We start from the raw sequence: 20,790 nt of genomic DNA on the forward strand, positions 1-20,790 counted from the left end.
CTCACGTCCATCAAGTCGGTGATGCCATCCAACCATCTCATCCTCTGTCGTCCCCTTCTCCTCCTGCCCTCAATCTTTCCCAGCATCAGGGTCTTTTCAAATGAGTCAGTTTTTCACACCAGGTGGCCAAAGTATTGGAGTTGCAGCTTCAGCATCAGTCCTACCAATGAATATTCAGGACTGATTTCCTTTAGGATTGACTGGTTGGATCTCCTTGCATTCCAAGGGACTCTCAAGAGTCTTCTCCAACACCACAGTTCAAAAGCATCAATTCTTCAGCACTGAGCTTTCTTTATAGTCCAACTCTCACATCCATATATGACTATTGGAAAAACCACAGCTTTGACTATATGGACCTTTGTCAGCAAAGTAATGTCTCTGCTTTTTAATATGCTGTCTAGGTTTGTCATAGACCAGCAAATCTGGAAAACTCAGCAGTGGCCACAAGACTGGAAAAGGTCAGTTTTCATTCCAATCCCAGAAAAAGGCAATGCCAAAGAATGCCCGAACTACTGCACAATTGCACTCATCTCACACGCTAGTAAAGTAATGCTCAAAATTCTCCAAGCCAGGCTTCAGCAATATGTGAACCGTGAACTTCCAGATGTTCAAGCTGGTTTTAGAAAAGGCAGAGGAACCAGAGATCAAGCTGCCAATATCCACTGGATCATCAAAAAAGCAAGAGAGTTCCAGAAAGACATCTATTTCTGCTTTATTGACTATGCCAAAGCCTTTGACTGTGTGGATCACAATAAACTGTGGAAAATTCTGAAAGAGATGGGAATACCAGACCATCTGACCTGTCTTTTGAGAAACCTGTATGCAAGTCAGGAAGCAACAGTTAGAACTGGACATGGAACAACAGACTGGTGCCAAATAGGAAACAGAGTACGTCAAGGCTGTATATTGTCACCCTGCTTATTTAACTTATATGCAGAGTACATCATGAGAAACGCTGGGCTGGAAGAAACACAAGCTGGAATCAAGATTGCCAGGAGAAATATTAATAACCTCAGATATGTAGATGACTCTACCCTTATGGCAAAAAGCAAAGAAGAACTAAAGAACCTCCTGATGAAAAGTGAAAGAGGAGAGTGAAAAAGTTGGCTTAAAGCTCAACATTCAGAAAACTAAGATCATGGCATGTGGTCCCATCACTTCATGGGAAACAGATGGGGAAACAGTGGAAACAGTGTCAGAATTTATTTTTCTGGGCTCCAAAATCACTGCAGATGGTGAGTGCAGCCATGAAATTAAAAGACGCTTACTCCTTGGAAGGAAGGTTATGACCAACCTAGTTAGCATATTTAAAAGCAGAGACATTACTTTGCCAACTAAAGTCCGTCTAGTCAAGGCTATGGTTTTTCCAGTGGTCATGTATGGATGTGAGAGTTGGATGGTGAAGAAAGCTGAGCACTGAAGAATTGATGCTTTTGAACTGTGGTGTTGGAGAAGACTCTTGAGAGTCCCTAGGACTGCAAGAAGATCCAACCAGTCCATCCTAAAGGAGATCAGTCCTGGGTGTTCATTGGAAGGACTGATGTTGAAGCTGAAACTCCAATACTTTGGCCACCTCATGCGAAGAGCTGACTCATCGGAAAAGACCCTAATGCTGGGAAGGATTGAGGGCAGGAGGAGAAGGGGACGACAGAGGATGAGATGGTTGGATGGCATCACCAACTCGATGGACATGGGTCTGGGTAGACTCCGGGAGTTGGTGATGGACAGGGAGGCCTGGCGTGCTGCGATTCATGGGGTCACAAAGAGTTGGACACTACTGAGCGACTGAACTGAACTGAACTGAACTAGGTTTATCATAGCTTTTCCTCCAAGGAGCAAGCGTCTTTTAATTTCACGGTTGCAGTCACCATCTGAAGTGATTCTGGAGCCCAAGAAGATAAAGTCTGTCACTGTTTCCATTTTTTCCCCATCTATATAGGTACAAAAATATTTCTTTAAAAAGCCCTTTCAAAAAGCCAGTGTGCAGTTGAACCTCATGCTGTCACAAGTTTTTTAGACCTGGAAGGAATCTACAGATTCACCCATACATTCAATGATTTACTAAGTATTAGCTTGGTGCCAGGCACTAGAATGGGTGAGACAGATGGAGATGAATCCCTGGTTAGAGAAGCTTCCAGGTCAGTAGGGAAGAAAGACACAAATCGGCAATTTGATAGTATAACAGAAGTGATTAATGTAAAATTCAGCTGAAAGATATTAGACCTGGATGAGGTCTCACAGATTATCAAATTCAGTCAGCCTTTCAGAACCAATACCTCTTTTTTATATAAAAACAAAACTCTAGGCTACCCTTCAGGAAAATACAACACTATCCTCACTCCCAGAAGATATGAATATTTTAGGAACATGGAGCTGGCTGTCTTCTGTGGATCTTACCCAGCTCAGATTTGTCCCTACTTTGCTTTTTGGGTAGTTTTATTAAAAAAAAACTACAACACAATCTTAATGTTTTCTAAACACTGAAAGGCTATTTCAAAACTCCTCCCTCTGCTCCTCCCCACATCCACTACCCTAGTTAAATTCATCTCATCCACGAGCTCCATTTCAAAGATGAAGACATTGAGGTCCAGATAAGTGAAGAGCAAGGCTCAGGGATCCTGGTGCCTCCAATATGGTGTGGGAGGATGAAAGAAATGGCAGGACTGGTTTAAAGAACAACATAGACTTTGCTTCTCAAAATGTGATCTATGGATCAGCAGCATCAACATCATCTGGGAGCTTGTTAAGATTACAGAATCTCAGCCTCCACCCAAGATCTACAGAATCAGAATCTGCATTTTAACAAGACACCAGGTAATTTGTATCTCCACTAAAATCTAAGAAGCACTGCTGTAGCAGTCACTGTGGATGACCTCATGCCGTATCTCATTTGCCCAGTTGAATTCATCAGCAGATATGGTAGACAGTTTCCAACAGGCAAGCAGGTTCAACTGCCGGCATCTTAACTCCTTGCAAGTCTAGTGGAGTTGATGCCACAGGGTAAACCCACAACCAGTGGGGGACTGAAGCCAGCAGATAAATGCCCCATTCTCCCCATCAACAAACCAGAGTTGATGAACCCCCAGCTGGTATGGTTTGTCCAATTCTGTGAACATCTTAACAAAAAGAATTCCAAATAATCCTGAAAGATTCTGTCTCAAGCTGACTGGAGGATCTTACCAAGATCTACTTTGTTCAGGTGACTGTTTTTTTCCCTGGCTCCTTGCCATCTCTCCACCTCCTAGTCATCTCCCATGACTTAGGATTACCCCAGGCCTGGGAAAGTAGCACCCAGTAATTTCTTGCAAACAGACTCTACCTGCTTCTCTCATACAGGTTCCCCATGTTGCTTTGGGAATTCATCCAACAATCTCTACCTTTCAAAGCCTTGAATCAGACACCAATCTGACTGAGGCTGGAATTTCAGGGCACTGCTTTCTTTCTTTAGATTGGGTTTTAATCATAGGCTTGCCCTTCTCAAATCACACTGACCATCGTCCCTTGGGGTCTCTTATTATTTTACTTACTCTTTCTAAGAGGCATGCCTTCCATGGATGATGACTGTTGATATTCTGCCACCTAGTGGAGGAACCGGAACTGCAGCGATGGAGCTGAAAAGAAGGGATGAATAAGTTAACCACCACCATGATCCTACTGAACGTGTGTTATGTAGAGAGCACTCTATATAGAGGAGCTCATTTAATACTCATAACAACCCCACGATGAAGATGTTTTCCTAATCTCACAGGCTTAAGAAAATTAAGGAATGTGGTGATAGTGATACAGGGAAAGGACAAAAACCAATTAAAGAGCTCATTAATGAATGGGTTACAGCTCTAGGCAACTAAACCTCAACTCTGATGAGGATCCTTTGATAAACCACGTGAAACACACGTCAGAATCATCCCACCTGAGGGCAGAGAGGCGGCAGCATTTATACTGACTCCCATTCCTCATTGGTTGAGGGGTCCTCAGGAATGTTAACTCATCCACAGCTCTGGGTTGTACCCACTTGTGGCTGAGCAGACCTCAGTGGTGTCAGAGACTGCTCACAGCAAAGAAATGAAGATTTGAGCTCTTGAGGTGGGGAGCTGCCAGCATGCTGGAAACAGAATATGGTAGAGTAAGATTCTGGTCCAGGCATATCACACTCCAAAGTCCATCTTTTAACCTATCCATCTACACTGTCTCAATAGCTCAACCACATATAAAGTGTATCACTCGTCAAGTTCTTCTATGTAGTCAGCACTACCAGGCAACAGTTGGCAGAGCTTGAGTTTTCCTATCAGTTCTGGGTCAGACTGTAATTTGAAGCCAGGGTCCACATCTATGGACCCCTGATCACTGTGGATGATTATAGCCTTTGAAATGCTTCATGTCATCATGCTCATAAACAGGTACACTGCATGAGCTGTTTGAGCTTTAGCTTGGCAAGGCCTAAGGGCTGGAAATCCCAAAGCAACTAGTGGCCACCTAGGGCACATTTTGGACATGGGGTGCCACAGCCACACAAGTCTTGGTTTTATCCAGGCCCTCCCATCTTTGCATTTTCTTGTTCAACAGTACCAAGATACAAATAGTTATCAGGGAAAGAGCTTTCACAAGACAGACCCAGATTTCACTCTGACCTCTGCCATTGACCAGCTGAAGGAACTTGAGAAGGTCACTTGACTGGCCTGAGTCTGTGACTTCATCCATCAGTGGGAGCTGATACTACATACTACCCGTAGGATTGCTAGAGTGAATGAACAAAATAATGTGCATAAAGCGGACCAGGATCCCAGGCTTCAGGTGGCACTAGTTTATTCAGGAGGTACAGACAAGAAGGGCAGGGAAGCAGGAGGACTAAAGCTGGGAAGGGAGGGCAGCCACGGCAGGGTGCATTGCTAAGCTGGCAGCCACTGTGGGCAGTGGGAACCTCATTCTGCAGAAACAGTACAAGTATGAGGCCCTCAGCCCAGAATCACCCAAACAAAGAGTGAGGGAAATGCTATATTTGTGGACCAGTTCCTGCGAGTCACTCATTGAGAGCCACTCCCTGGGTGCACAGCTGTGGGGGCTGGAGGGGGCAGGAATGAGCCCCTCCAGCCCAGAGATGTGGATGCTGGCAGGTGGAAGGGGCCGGAGTGCCCCGACAGCACCCTAGACCATGAGCAAGGTGTTAACAGCATCCGCTCTCAGCAGCCAGCCTGTGCCACTCAGTATGTTGGCCCCCCTCTCTTGCTGCCGTGCCAACCCATCCCCCATCAAAGACTCTTCCGCCATTCTGCCCAATACGATGTGTGAGGCACTTGCCATTCTTCTCTATCATCATGTTCTGCTGTAATCCCGACGCATTATTCTTTTAAATATTTGTGCCTGGGAAATCCCATAGACAGAGGAGCCTGGCGGGCTATAGCCCAGGGAGTCGCAAAGAGTCAGACATGACTTACTGAGCAGACGCACATAGCTGATGTACAATGTTGTGTTAGTGTCAAGTGTACTGCAAAGTGATTCAGCCATACATAAACATATATCCACTCTTTTTCAGGCTCTTTTCCCATATAGGCCATTACAGAATATTAAGTAGAGCTCCCTGTACTATACAGGTCCTTGTATCTATTTTATATACTGATGCATCACTCTTCATCTCTTTTCCGCACTACAGTCCTCTCCCCTCTCATCCAAACTATATGACTACCCAACATCTTTTCCTCAGTTCTCTCATGTTGCAGTCATTACTCTTTGTTTTCCCACTCTCTGGCAACCATCAAATTCCAATTATTCAGGAGTCAGTCTTTGTGCTATTTCAGAAGTCTTCTCCTATGACTTATACTAGCAAAACCATTTCTCTCTCTTGCTCCATGAAAGGGCAGGTTACCATGTAAAATGAGTATTAAAGAAAAGAGCACTGAGGCAGACACTGCAGATTGCTCGGTCAATGGCTATTCCATCCCCTTCTTCTTATCAGGAACACACTGATTTTTTTTAAACTTTCAGAAAAAGGCATGTTCTTTAGCGAGGTCAAGATCAAAGGAGAAGTACTTTTGGGTCTAAGCCAATCAGGGGCTAGTCTTTCCCTTGCATGTGACTGATTTAGACGTTGCCTGGGTAGGCAACGCTGGCCAAGGAGACCTGGGGAATGCCCAGGGCAAGGTAGGCCCTGCTCATGAAAAGGGATGTTTTTTCTGCTTCTGGACATTGTTACCTGCATGAAACATCCAGAATTGCCATAATCCTCTTGGAACCATGAAGAAAATACAACAGAATATGAAAGAAATAAACTAGGGTCACTGTGCTGTTGAGCCACTGTTTCCACCAACCCTAGAGCCAACCTATCAGATTGTTTACGTCCAATATGATATGATAAAGTCCTTATGCTTTAGAACTTTGTTTAAAAAGTACTTATGAGAGAATGATTTTAATTCACAAATGTTCTTAATGGCCCGTATATTTCACTGGGCTTGGCCACATTCTCTAGCATAGTGTCATTATGCATGTAATGTCTGTAAGAATGAGCCTGAAGAGACACAGGAGCACATCTAAATGAGCCCATCTGGCCTTTAATTAATACAACTCCTAAAAAGTCGTGTGGAAACTGAATTTTTTCTATGTTGAAGAGGAAGTGAACTAAATTAGATCGAAGTGTTCTGGATAAACCTGAGGTCATGATAGTTTATGAATCACTTTCAACAATAAGATTTCCTTTAAATAAGCAAGCCCATGGCAAATCCTTTTGGGTTTGGAATTTTATTATAAAAGTATATATTCTCCCTGTGATGAGTGATTCCTTAAATTGGAATTTGGCTTCAGGGAATCCGTGAATCCCATGAAATTAGAAGCAACATTCTATGTGTAAATGTGAATTTCTCTGAGAAGATAACTAAGCTTTCATTAGATTTTGAAAGGAATTTATAATTGCCCTCCTACCTACATACACACACACACACACACACACACATACAGAGTTTAGTTCAGTTCAGTTGCTCAGTCATGTCCAACTCTTTGTGACCCCATGAATTGCAGCACGCCAGGCCTCCCTGTCCATCACCAACTCCCAGAGTCCACCCAAACCCATGTCCATCGAGTTGGTGATGCCATCCAGCCATCTCATCCTCTGTCGTCCCCTTCTCCTCCTGCCCTCAGTCTTTCCCAGCATCAGGGTCTTTTCCAATGAGTCAGCTCTTCACATCAGGTGGCCAAAGTATTGGAGTTTCAGCTTCAACATCAGTCCTTCCGATGAACACTCAGGACTGATCTCCTTTAGGATGGACTGGTTGGATCTCCTTGCAGTCCAAGGAGTCTCAAGAGTCTTCTCCAACACCACAGTTCAAAAGCATCAATTCTTCGGTGCTCAGCTTTCTTCACTGTCCAACTCTCACATCCATACATGACCACTGGAAAAATCATAGCCTTGACTAGACGGGCCTTTGTTGGCAAAGTAATGTCTCTGCTTTTTAATATGCTGTCTAGGTTGGTCATAACTTTCCTTCCAAGGAGTAAGCATCTTTTAATTTCATGGCTGCCCTCACCATCTGCAGTGATTTTGGAGCCCAGAAAAATAAATTCTGACACTGTTTCCACTGTTTCCCCATCTATCTGCCATGAAGTGATGGGACCTGATGCCATGATCTTATTTTTCTGAATGTTGAGCTTTAAGCCAACTTTTTCACTCTCCTCTTTCACTTTCAAGAGGCTCTTTAGTTCTTCTTCACTTTCTGCCATAAGGGTGGTGTCACCTGCATATTTGAGGTTATTGATATTTCTCCCGGCAATCTTGATTCCATACAGTAGAAGTGAAAAATAGATTTAAAGGACTAGATCTGACAGACAGAATGCCTGATGAACTATGGATGGAGGTTCGTGACATTGTACAGGAGACAGGAATCAAGACCATCCCCAAGAAAAAGAAATGCAAAAAAGCAAAATGGCTGTCTGAGGAGGCCGTACAAATAGCTGTGAAAAGACGGGAAGTGAAAAGCAAAGGAGAAAAGGAAAGATATACCCATTTGAATGCAGAGTTCCAAAGAATAGCAAGGAGAGATAAGAAAGCCTTCCTCAGTGATCAATGCAAAGAAATAGAGGAAAACAATAGACTGGGAAAGACTAGAGATCTCTTCAAGAAAATTAGAGATACCAAGGGAACATTTCATACAAAGATGGGCTCAATAAAGGACAGAAATGGTATGGACCTATCAGAAGCAGAAGATATTAAGAAGAGGTGGCAAGAATACACAGAAGAATTGTACAAAAAAGTTCTTCATGACCCAGACAATCACGATGGTGTGATCACTCACCTAGAGCCAGACATCCTGGAATGTGAAGTCAAGTGGGCCTTAGGAAGCATCACTACAAACAAAGCTAGTGGAGGTGATGGAATTCCAGTAGAGCTATTTCAAATCCTCAAAGGTGATGCTGTGAAAGTGCTGCACTCAATATGCCAGCAAATCTGGAAAACTCAGCAGTGGCCACAGGACTGGAAAAGCTCAGTTTTCATTCCAATCCCAAAGAAAGGCAATGCCAAAGAATGCTCAAACTACCACACAATTGCACTCATCTCACATGCTAGTAAAGTAATTCTCAAAATTCTCCAAGCCAGGCTTCAGCAATACGTGAACCGTGACCTTCCAGATGTTCAAGCTGGTTTTAGAAAAGGCAGAGGAACCGGAGATCAAATTGCCAACATCCACTGGATCATCGAGAAAGCAAGAGAGTTCCAGAAAAACATCTATTTCTGCTTTATTGACTCTGCCAAAGCCTTTGACTGTGTGGATCACAATAAACTGTGGAAAATTCTGAAAGAGATGGGAATACCAGACCACTTAGAACTGGATGTGGAACAACAGACTGGTTCCAAATAGGAAAAGGAGTATGTCAAGGCTATATATTGTCACCCTGTTTATTTAACTTATATGCAGAGTACACATGAGAAATGCTGGGCTGGAAGAAACACAAGCTGGAATCAAGATTGCCGGGAGAAATATCAATAACCTCAGATATGCAGATGACACACACACCCACGATTTAAGAGCCACTGCTAATGTAGGTGTTTTCAAAGCCTGGATTTTCTTACAGAAGCATACTCTTGCATTTGAAGGCAATCAGACAGAGGGCTAGTGTATTATTTTGAGGAACCAATGTTCATATCCAATTTGTGAATTCTCAGATATCACACCAGATGTCCTTATTTTCATGAGGGCTCTTAGGCCCTATAGGGAAAAAAAAATATGTGAAGGAGATCTTGGAACTAGTTGCCATACCCTGTATTCCCAGGAGACATGGTCGACTATTGGATTAATGACCCCCAATTTTTTCCTCTGTATGTCTCTGTATCAATATAGCCCTTACATCTCCCATACTAACTCTGAACTTGGCCACATAACTTGCTTTGGCCAAAGGAACAACAGCAATTGTGATAGAAGCAGAGACTTTAAAAATACTCAAATATTGGTGATTTCCCTCTTTTTTAATGTTACTGGAGTCCCTGCCACCATCTCCATATGAAAAAGCCTGGGTTAGCCTGATGGATAAGAAACATACGATCCAGTCACCTGCATTATCTGTACAGTCAATCAACCCTCAGAAGCAGAACACTTATCTTGGTGGCAGCTGACTGCAGGCACATGGGTGAGTCCTGTCAAGACAGCAGTAGGACCACCCCACTGAGTCCAGCCCAAACTACCAACCCTATAAACTGAGTAAATAGCTTATTGTTGTAAGCCACTAAGATCCCTGGTAGCTCAGATGGCAAAAAAATCTACCTGCATTGTGGGAAACCTGGGTTCCATCCCTGGATTGGAAAGATCTCCTGGAGAAGGGAACAGCAACCCACTTTAGTACTCTTGCCTGGAGAATCTCATGGATAGAGGAGTCTGGCAGATTACAGTCCATGGGGTTGCAAAGAGTTGGACACAACTGAGTAACCATAGTTTCACTTTTTTCACAAGTTTGGGGATAGTTTGTTATGTGAAAGCAAACTGATACAGGAGGGAAGACAATGGCTGTTTTTTCCCTGGCACCAACATTGTTTGTGGTCGTATATGGTGGAGACAGCTGGAAAGAAGACCAGAGCTGCTGTAAAATCATGTTCTAGACCATGGGAAGGATCTGCGACAGCTCCAGAGTGGTGGTCAGCAAGCAGGCTGAGGAGGATGGGCGGCCAGTAAGCAGAGGGGAAATAGGAGCCCTATGCTAGGTCCTTGCTGCCCCTGGCCTCGCTAGAGTGATCTGTACCCCAGAATAACTACTGGGCTCCTCCCTTCAGCCACTCTCTCTCTCACCAAAGGAAGGTCGGGTAGGGGTAGCTAGAAAGTGGTTTTCAAGGGTTATTCAGGCCTCTTTTATAGAATGAGAATTATAAGAGATTAAACAGGAAAAAGGAACATCAGGAATTGAGTGTCAGAGATGGAGAGAGGGAATCAAAGAACAAAGGAAATAAAAAAAAAATGATAGAAAAAAAAACACAGGAGAGAAAGATGTGAAATGTTACCCAGACTTGATTATAAAGAGTACGAAGGGTGCTCGCTTCGGCAGCACATATACTAAAATTGGAACGATACAGAGAAGATTAGCATGGCCCCTGCGCAAGGATGACACGCAAATTCGTGAAGCGTTCCATATTTTTGGAGCCCATTATACAGAGTGAAGTAAGCCAGAAAGAAAAACAACAATACAGTATACTAATGCATATATATGGAATTTGAAAGATGGTAACGATAACCCTATATGCGAGACAGAATAAGAGACACAGATGCATGGAACAATTTTATGGACTCTGAGGGAGAAGGTGAGGGTGGGACGTTCTGGGAGAATAGCATTGAAACATGTATATTATCATATGTGAAACAGAACACCATTCCAGGTTCGATGCATGTGACAAGGGCTTAGGGCCGGGGCAATGGGATGATCCAGAAGGATGGGATGGGGAGGGAGGTGGGTGGGGGGTCCAGGAAGGGGAACACATGTAAACCCATGGCTGATTCATGTCAATGTATGGCAAAAACTATTACAATATTGTAAAGTAATTAGCCCCCATCTAAAATAAATAAATTTATAAAAAAAAAAAAAAAAGAGTACGAAGGAAAACATATGATTATTATTTTCAGGCGCCTGCACTCCCGGTAGCCATTTAACCTTCCCTACTGCCCTGGAGAAATTGAGGCTCACACAGGTGCCCTAAAATTACACTGCCCCAAAGTGGCAGGACCATGACCGAGGCAGTCCTCAGCCCACAAAGAAAAGCAGCCTTGACGTGGATAATAATAACAGACTACACTTCCGGGTGCTTACTATGTGCCACACACAGATGAAGTGCTTTACACAGCTCGCCCATTCGGTACTCGGAGCGGCCAGGCATCAGGATAACCATCATGTCCACTTCACTGATGAGGACACAAATATAAAGAGAGGTGAAGCAGCTCGCCCAAGAGCACAGAGCTGGGAAGTGGTGAGGCCAGGGTGTGAGTCTGGCTGCAGAGTCTGCACCGGCAGCAACTACACCACACCTATCAGTGCGCTACCGGAGACCACGCCTACCGCGGGCGCTGCCCTCTCAGGGTTCTTAAGTGGCCTAGGGCTAGGTTCCCAGTACTGACAGGCCTCAGAGGAGAACTGGTCACAATGTAAAGATCTGTGAAGGCAGGAAAATCCACAAGGAGACCAAGTAGAGCCTCCCTCCTGTGAGAGAAAAAGGCCTGGCTGCCTTGTGCTCCACAGCCAAGCTACAGCCAAGCTACTTACAGCCAAGCGTCCCTCTGGGATACACTTGTATGACAGCCCAGTGCACTGAATTTCACGAGAAAGAATCAGGAATGGTTCCTTCTCATTTTTGATGTCTGGGTCTTTGGAAGCTGGAAAGAGACTTTGGTGGGAGCTGTTTGAAGAAACAATGAGAGGTGGTGAGGGGGAGATGAGAGCACAGAGAGGATACTGGAGAGACAGGCAGAGACATGTGGAGGGGAGGGGAGCCAGAAAAGAGGAGGCTGCTTCCCCGGGGTGGTTTTGCACTGTTGACTGCATACCTCTTACACTGAAGTCCCCTGGGAGCCACAGGTGCATCCCAGGTGCACCCAAGTGAGTCTGATTCAGAACTAGATTCCCTAGCAGTCTCCTTCTGTCTAGATCTTAGATAATAATCCCAGGAGAAGAAAGAGTGGAAGATTCCACAGAGTAAAATGTAATTCAGAAATCTGTTTCGTTTTTGAAGTTCCTCTTAAAGAAAAGCAATCACCTTTGTCTCCGCATCTCCACTAGCCCTTCCTCTTTTCTGAGTTTCTTCTTGGTCACCAACATGTGTTTAAGGCACTTCAAGGCGAGACACACCAGAAATCAGTTTAGCAGGAAGACTCATTTTAAAAAGCTAAAAGAAAAGAAGAAGAAAAGGCTTTGGTTATGATGGCAACGCTCATTTTTGTGATATGAACCCAACTGAAATAAGGAGACTGTGGCTTTGGCAACCTGGGGGGTCTTTTGTGTGTTTTTTGCAGGAAATTTCTGGATCTCTGGGCTTTGAGGAGTTTCAGCATCAAATCATCTGCCCCCTTTCCACACAGAACAGAAGAAAGGCAGTGTGCAGGCCCTGTTTCTCTGCTCTGTGGTTTGAAATGTTTCCAGGGAAAGCACGAACACTCCCGAGAACCCTAAGGTATGTATTTAAATTTCTGAGATGGAAGTTAAAGGTAAGGAAAGAACACAAGGTTTCCAAAGGGAAAATTCCAGAAGAAGTAACCATGGAAACTGTTCCAAGGTCTTCAGAGTAGTGTCACATGGAGCCGAGAGACAGCCAGCCCCATTAGTGGGAAACAAAACCCTAAAGCTAAGCAAAGGACTAAAATGAATCGAAAATGATTGAAGCGATTTTTAATAACCAGGAAGCAATGAAAATCATGGGCTTCTGTACATGAGCGATACAAGCATCCATATGCTTTTAGTAGCCCTTCATCCCCTGGGCTAGATTGCAGTCACATGCATACCTCCAGGCTTTCCAAGTGGACCAGCACCGGATTTCAAGACTTTAATTATTCCCACACATGTATTCATCAGTTTACTCTTTCGATCAACAGCTGTTATAAGCTATCAGATGGCGACACCTAAGCATCCACTCAGCATTTATTCAGTACCTACTATGTGCCAGATATTCTACTACATATGAGATATGATTGTAAATAAGACAGATGTATCACCTGTCTTCAAAGAGTTTGCTATCTAGCTTATGTTGTGCTCAGTCATATGAAGGATTCAGAGAAGAAAGAAGTAAGTTTGTTAACCTCAGGGAAGCCACAATGTCATTATGAGGACAAAAAAAAACACAGGATCAGGAAGAATTAAATACTTACACAAGCACTAGATCAGAATTCCAGGCAAGAACACAAGCAATGTCATGGGCAATATATTTCCACTTTCCCCTTTTATCCCTGCCCAAGCTCACCCCCAAGCTTGTCTCCAGTTATTTAATACATTGTGAAGTTCCTTTGTGAGGAGAATCCTTAATGAGGTGAATGTCTTGAAGCAAATCTACCCAAAGCCTGTCTACACTGCAGTCATCCTTTAACCTGTATCTCCAGAGACAATTTTGGGTGTAGGTAAATTTCCAAAGCTACTGATGGAGGGATGGGGTAAGAAGAAATACATCTTTGGACCTGCTACTTTGACGGCATCACAAATAACCAGTCCACTGTGAATTATGTTCCTGAATCAGCTCTCAGCCTTTAGGAACTCCCAATGGTGTCTTCGCTCTCACCTCTGGAGCTGGACCAGTACTAGGCAGCCCTGCAGAATTCAAAACAAAACGACAGGTTTCTGCCTGCTACAAGACCAGGAAAATGTGTGGGTCTTATAAGAAGAGAAAAAGTGGAATATGATCATCAACCTTGACCAGGCATCTCACACTGATGACTGTGTGAAAATGGGGTAGAGTCAGGCCTCAGGGCTGGGGCAGGGGGAGATAACACTGCCCCCTTCCTCTCACCGGCACTGGGCATGCCCCTCCCTTTTTGAATGACACAGATGACTAATTCACCACTTGGGAGGACCTCTGTGCTTATTCCCAGAAAGTGACTCCTGGTTTATAGAAGTGTGGCTTGTTTGAATCTTTGGCTATGTAACTCCCAAGATGGACTGACTGGTGGGGAAAAAAACTGTATGATAGGTTGTGGTGGTGCTTAGTCATGTCCAACTCTATGTGACCCCATGGACTGTAGCCCGCCAGGCTCTTCTGTCCATGGGACTCTCCAGGCAAGAATAGTGGAGTGGGTTGCCATGCCCTCCTCCAGGGGGTCTTCCGGACCCAGGTGAGGGGAAGACTATTACTATCACCACAGACTGTGCTCCCTTTCTCTTCTGTTTCTAGTTTACTTATCACTGGCAGAGAAACAAAACCTGGTAGACAAAGCAAAACCATGATCCTGGGCTATCATGGGCTAACTGTGAAGAAAGTGGAGTTGGAGAGCAAGTCTCAAGAGGCTTGGCAAGGCTGACTGATGGACTCTTTCCAGGCAAAAGTGTGGCGGTCTTGCTGAAGAGAGAATGCCGACTTTGGTTCATTTCAACTTCCTTCCATTTCTCCATGAATCAAAATCATTTTCACTTCATTGAGTTTTGATGGTAATCCGGTGATGAGCTACTCATTTGTCAGAATTTTCTAATTAGCACGGAAAGGAAAGGAGTCTTCAACATGGTTTGTCTCGTTTGCTTTCCTCTAAGGCAGAGGTCATAAATTTATGTAGTTGGCTACCTTCTCCGTGGTTTTTTGGTTTCATTCTTTATTTCACTTGGTAGAGGGAAGAAAAAACTGAGGTCTCCAGATCTGACCCAGGCTCACAAATTTATACTGGGCCTAATCCTTACCACTCTAAAAGGAAATATGTGCTCAAAATAAAAAGCATATATTAGTTTACTGTTCTGTGAGTCAGTGATCTGGCCTGAGATCATTGGACAGTTCTTCTGGTGGTATCATCTAGATTTAGGAATACAGCTGGTGTTGGCTAAAGGACTGACTGGAATCTGGTCATCTATGGTGGACTCATTCACACGTCTGGTGGTTGATGCTGGCGCTTAGTTGGGACCATGTAGGTAATTGATCCATACATCTTTGGCCAGCCAGCCCCAGCTTACTCATATGATAGAGTTCTCAGGGTTGCCAGGAGCATCAACAGAGGACAACTTCAGTGCGGAAGTACTTCTCAAGTTTCTGCTTCCACCATGTTTTCTAATACCCCACTGTTGAAAGCAAGTCACAAGGTCAAGACCAGATTCAAGGGGTGAAAAAACAGACTCCGTATCTGGATAGGAACTGTTGCCAAGTCACACTGCAAAGCGGGGGGGGGGGGTGCATGTAGGAGAAGACAAAGTTGTTGTGGCCACTTTTGCAAATAATCTCCCAGAGCCCTGTTGCTGTTTGAGACAGCAGCCCATGAAAGGACTCTCTTTGCATCTGGCTGGCAGCGTAACAGGCTTGGTTGGACTCCATGTTTCATGCTTTTCCTCTGGTAAAATGAAATGGTTTGGAGGAGACAAAGGAAAAGATGTGAAGTGCTTAAAGTTGCCAGAGGGTATTGTTTCAATTACCTTTCCATATCTTTACAAGAACAAAATCACACACATATGTATATCTTATATGTATGTATATACACAGAGAAATTATGTATATACACATACATACTGTGTTCTTTTGATAACACACATGCTAGTACAGAGTCTGGGCACCTCTTTTTTTTGTATGTGAAAGCAGTGTTGATAATGTCTATCAAATAAATAAATGCTCCCAACCCCTGACTTATTCATTTGATAGAAATAGAAAGTTTTTACATCAATCTGTAAGCTGATCTATATAATCCCCATAAAATACACACATACTCAAACACAAACTCATTATATTTTCAAGCTAAGTAATAATTATTTAGAAGTGATAAGATTTTCTTTTCGCTTTCTTACTTTTATGACAACATACGTTGATCCAGTCTATTATTTTGTGTAAGGTGCATATGCCAAAGATGACAAAAATGATGGTGGTATGAGTGGAAGAGGGGGCTTACCTGGTGGCTCAGCAGTAAAGAACCTGCCTGCCAATGCAGGAGACATGAGTTCAATCCCTGGGTGGGGAAGATCCCCTGGAGAAGAGAATGGCTACCCACTCTAGTAGGTCTTGCCTGGGAAATCCCATGGATGGAGGAACCTGGCAGGCTACAGTCCATGGGATCATAAAAGAGTCAGAGAGTCAGACGCAACTTAACTGCTGAGCACGCACACACATATCATACATCAGTCAGGGTTTGGTCAGGGAATCAGAAACCACTCTAGGTACTCTGAGAAGAAAAAGATTTAATGCATAAAATTAAATGTTTACAAAACCATTGGAAGAGCTCAAGAAATGATGGTAGGGAAAAGTTGTCCCTAGCTTCCAAGAAATCAGGAACTGGCAAAAATTGTAGAAAGCTAGCATTCATGGAGATCAACACTGAAATGGGTAATCTACAAAAGGATGTCTAGAAGCTGCTGGAAAACCTCACATCTATTGTCTCAAAAAGCACACACAACTTCTGTTGCAATTCTAATAACTTTTGCTTCTCTTCTGCTTTTCAAATCTTGCAAACATCCCTATCATTGGAGGACTTTATTATGAAATCTGGCTGGCAGGGGTTTCTAGAAGATGTAGCTACTAGTCTTGGCACCCTTCAGTAGAGGGGAGGGCATATAAAGAAATGAGGGTGAATGCTTGTCAAAATAAAACCATTTAGCACAGACCCCCAAGTCTTAACCTTATAGCATGCAGTATTCTTAAGACTGTGATCCCATATTGTATGGACATATTGTAACAAAATGCAGTCAATCTATAAATACTAGTTTTGTGCTCTTTTTTTCCTAACCCAACTTTACTGATGTAGCCATATAACTCTCAAAACCCATAAATTGATCATTTTCATAGTAATAATATATTTCTTTTATTTAATATATGTAAGCACCTTTGAGTTCGTAATTACACAAGTGGATTTCTAATATTGTCCACTGCTATACAAAGTTGCGAAGATCTACTTTCCCTCTTTTTGAGTTAACTTCTTAAGTGTCATTCTCCCAAAGAATTAACAGGTCAAAGTACATAATCAGTTCCTTAAAAGATACTGTCTTGTTAAAGCTAATGTAGAATAGTAAATTGTACTAATAAACATTATGCAGAATAATCTTACACCATATGGCATTAATCTATTTGTTACTAGCTTTTATTTTCCTCTGAGTATATAAGGGATTAAAAAGTATAGGTTCACACTAAGACATCTGGCTTCAAAACAGTTTAAGTCACAAAGGTGTGTGTGTGTGTGTAGCTTTCTCACCATTCTTCCCTGAGTCTGACAATCCCACTCACAACTTTTGGCTAATCCCTCCCCAAAAGTCCACCCGCCAAACTTCTGATTACTCCTATCCTTCCATCATTTATCCAGTGTAACCCTGTGTTGAACTCTCTAGCTCAGAATGGGAAGGGTCCCTGGATGTTATAGGCCGTATCTCAGGGGTTCTGAGAGGCCTTTGGAGTCAGCCCGCACTCCAGAACTGCTGTTTGCCTGAAAGCGGGCCAGCCCTGCCTGCTCCAGGACTTCTGGGGAGAGGGATTAGGTCACCGCCACACCTCAACTTTGACATGGAGCTCTCTCCTTCAACTCTTGACATCTTTAACCACTCCCTTTGATTGCCCTCTCCCAGCCCCACAGAAGGTCAAGACTGACCAGGACTCAAAGTTATTATGCTCGAAGGCCACCTCCTCTAAGAGGCCCCTCTGCTATCCCAAATAAAAGACATCTCACTGCAGAACTGCCATGAGACTTCATCTGTACTAGTTTTTGTACAACTTTCATTTTTTCTCAATTGTGAAGTGATCCATGCTTATTGTAGAAGAGTTTGAGAAATATGGAAAAGATTAAAGAGATAATCACTGTTAATATTTTCCTGTTATCCCTTTAGCCTTTTCCATGATTTTTTTTAAAGCATAATTGAGAGCATACTATGGATATAGTTTTTTTTAATCTAACATTTTATCATGAGCATATTTTCATGTTGTTAATTTTTTGATGTCTCATTTCAACAGGAACATAAATTCTATTATACATATGTACTGTAATTAATTCTCAGTTGTTCCATATTTGGGTAGTTTCCAGTTTCATACTATTATACATAATGCTGTGATAAACATCCTTAATAATAAATCTTTGTCTACATGTCTAGTTTCTTAAGATGGGTTTCTAGAAGTGCGAGTATTATTATGAATTAAACAACACTTTTATTTGAGAATTAGACAAAATTAAGGATCCTTTTCCCAGAATAATGTACTCAAACATAGACCCACACTTATGCATATATTTCATAGAAATTTACCTGAAGCTCACGTGTGGATTTCCTGGGGGTCCAAGAATCCCTAGGTTAAATATATTTCAATCACTAGGTCAAGAGATGTGACAAAATTCAAGGATAATGATAAATAGTCCTAATTTTTTAGAGCACTTAGAAACATCTGTCCCACTTTTACAGTACAGATAGTACTTTACATCTTTTACAATTATTATTCATGTCTTATCACCTTGTTAGACAGCAAGCTCTTTGAGAAAAAGGGTCATGGCTGATTTGTCTCTGAATTTTCCACAGGACTGAGAAAAGTGCCTAACCCACAATGGATGTTCGGCAAAGGGTCATTGAATCAATAACTCAAAGTCAACAAGGAAAAGAAAGCTCCAAATATGATCACCTGGAAAGAGATTTGGAGTATGCTTCACACCCATGACAAAGGAACGATACTAAGAGATGGTCGCCAGAGCCGCCAGCAAGCCTGGTAAAGCAGAACGGGGCATGTCACTTTGCAGAGCCAAAGGGACAATGCTGCAAATAGATCTTCAGATTTCAGCGCAAGCGCCATTTCTGCAACGTGGAGGGTGGCTATTGTCTGTCTCTATGATACTGAGGACTCTGCACCAGCAACTGGCCATCAGTTCCTTGCTAGTGAAGTATTTCTAAGAACCACAATGACTATTAACTCCAGGATTAAGATTATATTCAAGTCATATTACCAACCTCAGTTAACTGCTCACAAGGTGCACATTTTTCAAGCAATGTGGAAGTGACCAGACGCATCACTGGCAGACATGCTTAGTGGCCTATCCCACAGCATCCACCGCTCTGCCCCCCACCCCCCGCCCCGGCATCCTTCTCCGTGAGAAGACATTCACTCTAATTTGGTTTGGGTTGGCAATGGGCCCAGGCCTAAAGAGTGACTATGATAAATGAGAAAACAATTGTGATAATTCCATCCCCCCTTTGCAGGTACTGCTTTACCTCACATAACGACTGCTCAGTCTTCAGTCAGACTTTTTACTATCGTGGCTCTTGAAAAGTTACACCACTTTGTGAACAATGACTCCCTTTTTCCCCCAATAGATTGACCTTTTCCACCCCAGAACACACTAAACAGATATGCTGTAAGATGTGATATGACATCATTGCAGTCTCAGGCTGAGTCCCGCTCACCAATTTTACTCGACATATATTTACTTGTCAGAGCATATCATATGGAATGAATCTGGATTGAGCATCATGTTTGAATGAGCCCACAATGTTCTGTTTTGCATATGGAAACCAAGCACAAGGGATGAAGAGGTGTCAGCTCCATCTCTTTTAGTCCTTGTGCATGTGCAACTGCCCAAGCTTCAAACCACTCTCATGTTTATTTTTTTATTTTGTCTAAAGATTATCTCTAGGCTGTAACTTCATATTGAAGTGCACTTAAGAACAAAATAACCAAGAACTCCCTCTCTAAAGTTGGAAAGCTGGAGAAACAAGTGGTGGAGACAAAAGAATTCACCTTCCAAAGAATGACTCACATACTCTCTCCACCACCATTCCTATCAAAAGTCTAGTTTTTCTACATTATATTTTGTGTACAAACAGCAGTTATTTACTTCCACATTGTTCTTCATTTCTTATGAAAATTTGATTTCACTTTCACGTGATATATTTTCTTATCTATGAAAATTATCTGGGTATCTTTGATTGAGACAGATTAAGTTGTCATTTTTCCCACAGAAATTAATGAATTTTTAAAAAGAAATGAATAGCTTTCGACTCAGTGGCAGGGCTTTCAAGACTGAATGAAAATCATAAAGTGTGAGACTGGGGTACTTCTCAGCCCACTGTGCAGCTAAGGATGGCAATGAGAGTCAGTTCTGGTCAAAGAGAGGGAAAGCCTCTTGGGGGTGGAGGGGGCAGTTTCTGGGGAAGATTTTTCTCCCCCCTACAAGAACACGTTTCTCCCATCCCAGTCTTCCTACCTTGAATTTTAAGGTGTTTTAAACACTGATTGGAATAGAGCTAGGGCAGCCTTCTCGTGAGGGAGCAAAGCATCAAGAGAATCACACCATGGCAAACCGGCACCCTGACCTGAGAGAGCTGGAGAAACAATCCTAGAGCGATCCACCAGACACAGCTCTGCGTGAAGCTGACTTAAGCTTTGAGTCTGCACCACAGCAAAGTGAAACAACGTAAAATTGACTATGAGTCTTGTCTTTATAAAATATTTTGGCCAACCCTCTGAGTTCCTTAGCCCAGCTGCTTGTCTTCTAAATTTCTTTGCTTACCCAGTTTAGGGATCATCATCTCAGGGTCCCCGCAAAAGCCCCATTCCTCTCATAGTATTATGCAAAGTCACTGAACTCTTGACACCTCCACTAGATGGACAGCCGTTTCCACACATCACTGTTCTATGTTTTATTATAAAATGGGCCAAACACTCCACTGGCAAAGATAGTGAACTATCCACCCTTGACTTGTGCCTCACTT

General features: G+C 43.0%; 1 non-coding gene across 1 annotated transcript; it reads left to right on the forward strand.

The window, feature by feature from the left end:
* The first annotated feature begins 10,496 nt into the window (after window positions 1-10,496).
* On the forward strand, window positions 10,497-10,603 carry LOC145537323 (U6 spliceosomal RNA). Its single transcript, XR_014076343.1, has one exon. It is a non-coding gene; the product is annotated as a U6 spliceosomal RNA (small nuclear RNA).
* Window positions 10,604-20,790: the final 10,187 nt, after the last annotated feature.

This window comes from Giraffa tippelskirchi, chromosome X (assembly GCF_054371585.1).
Source record: "Giraffa tippelskirchi isolate mGirTip1 chromosome X, T2T-mGirTip1v1.2.pri, whole genome shotgun sequence".
In the NCBI taxonomy this organism is placed as follows: domain Eukaryota; kingdom Metazoa; phylum Chordata; class Mammalia; order Artiodactyla; family Giraffidae; genus Giraffa; species Giraffa tippelskirchi.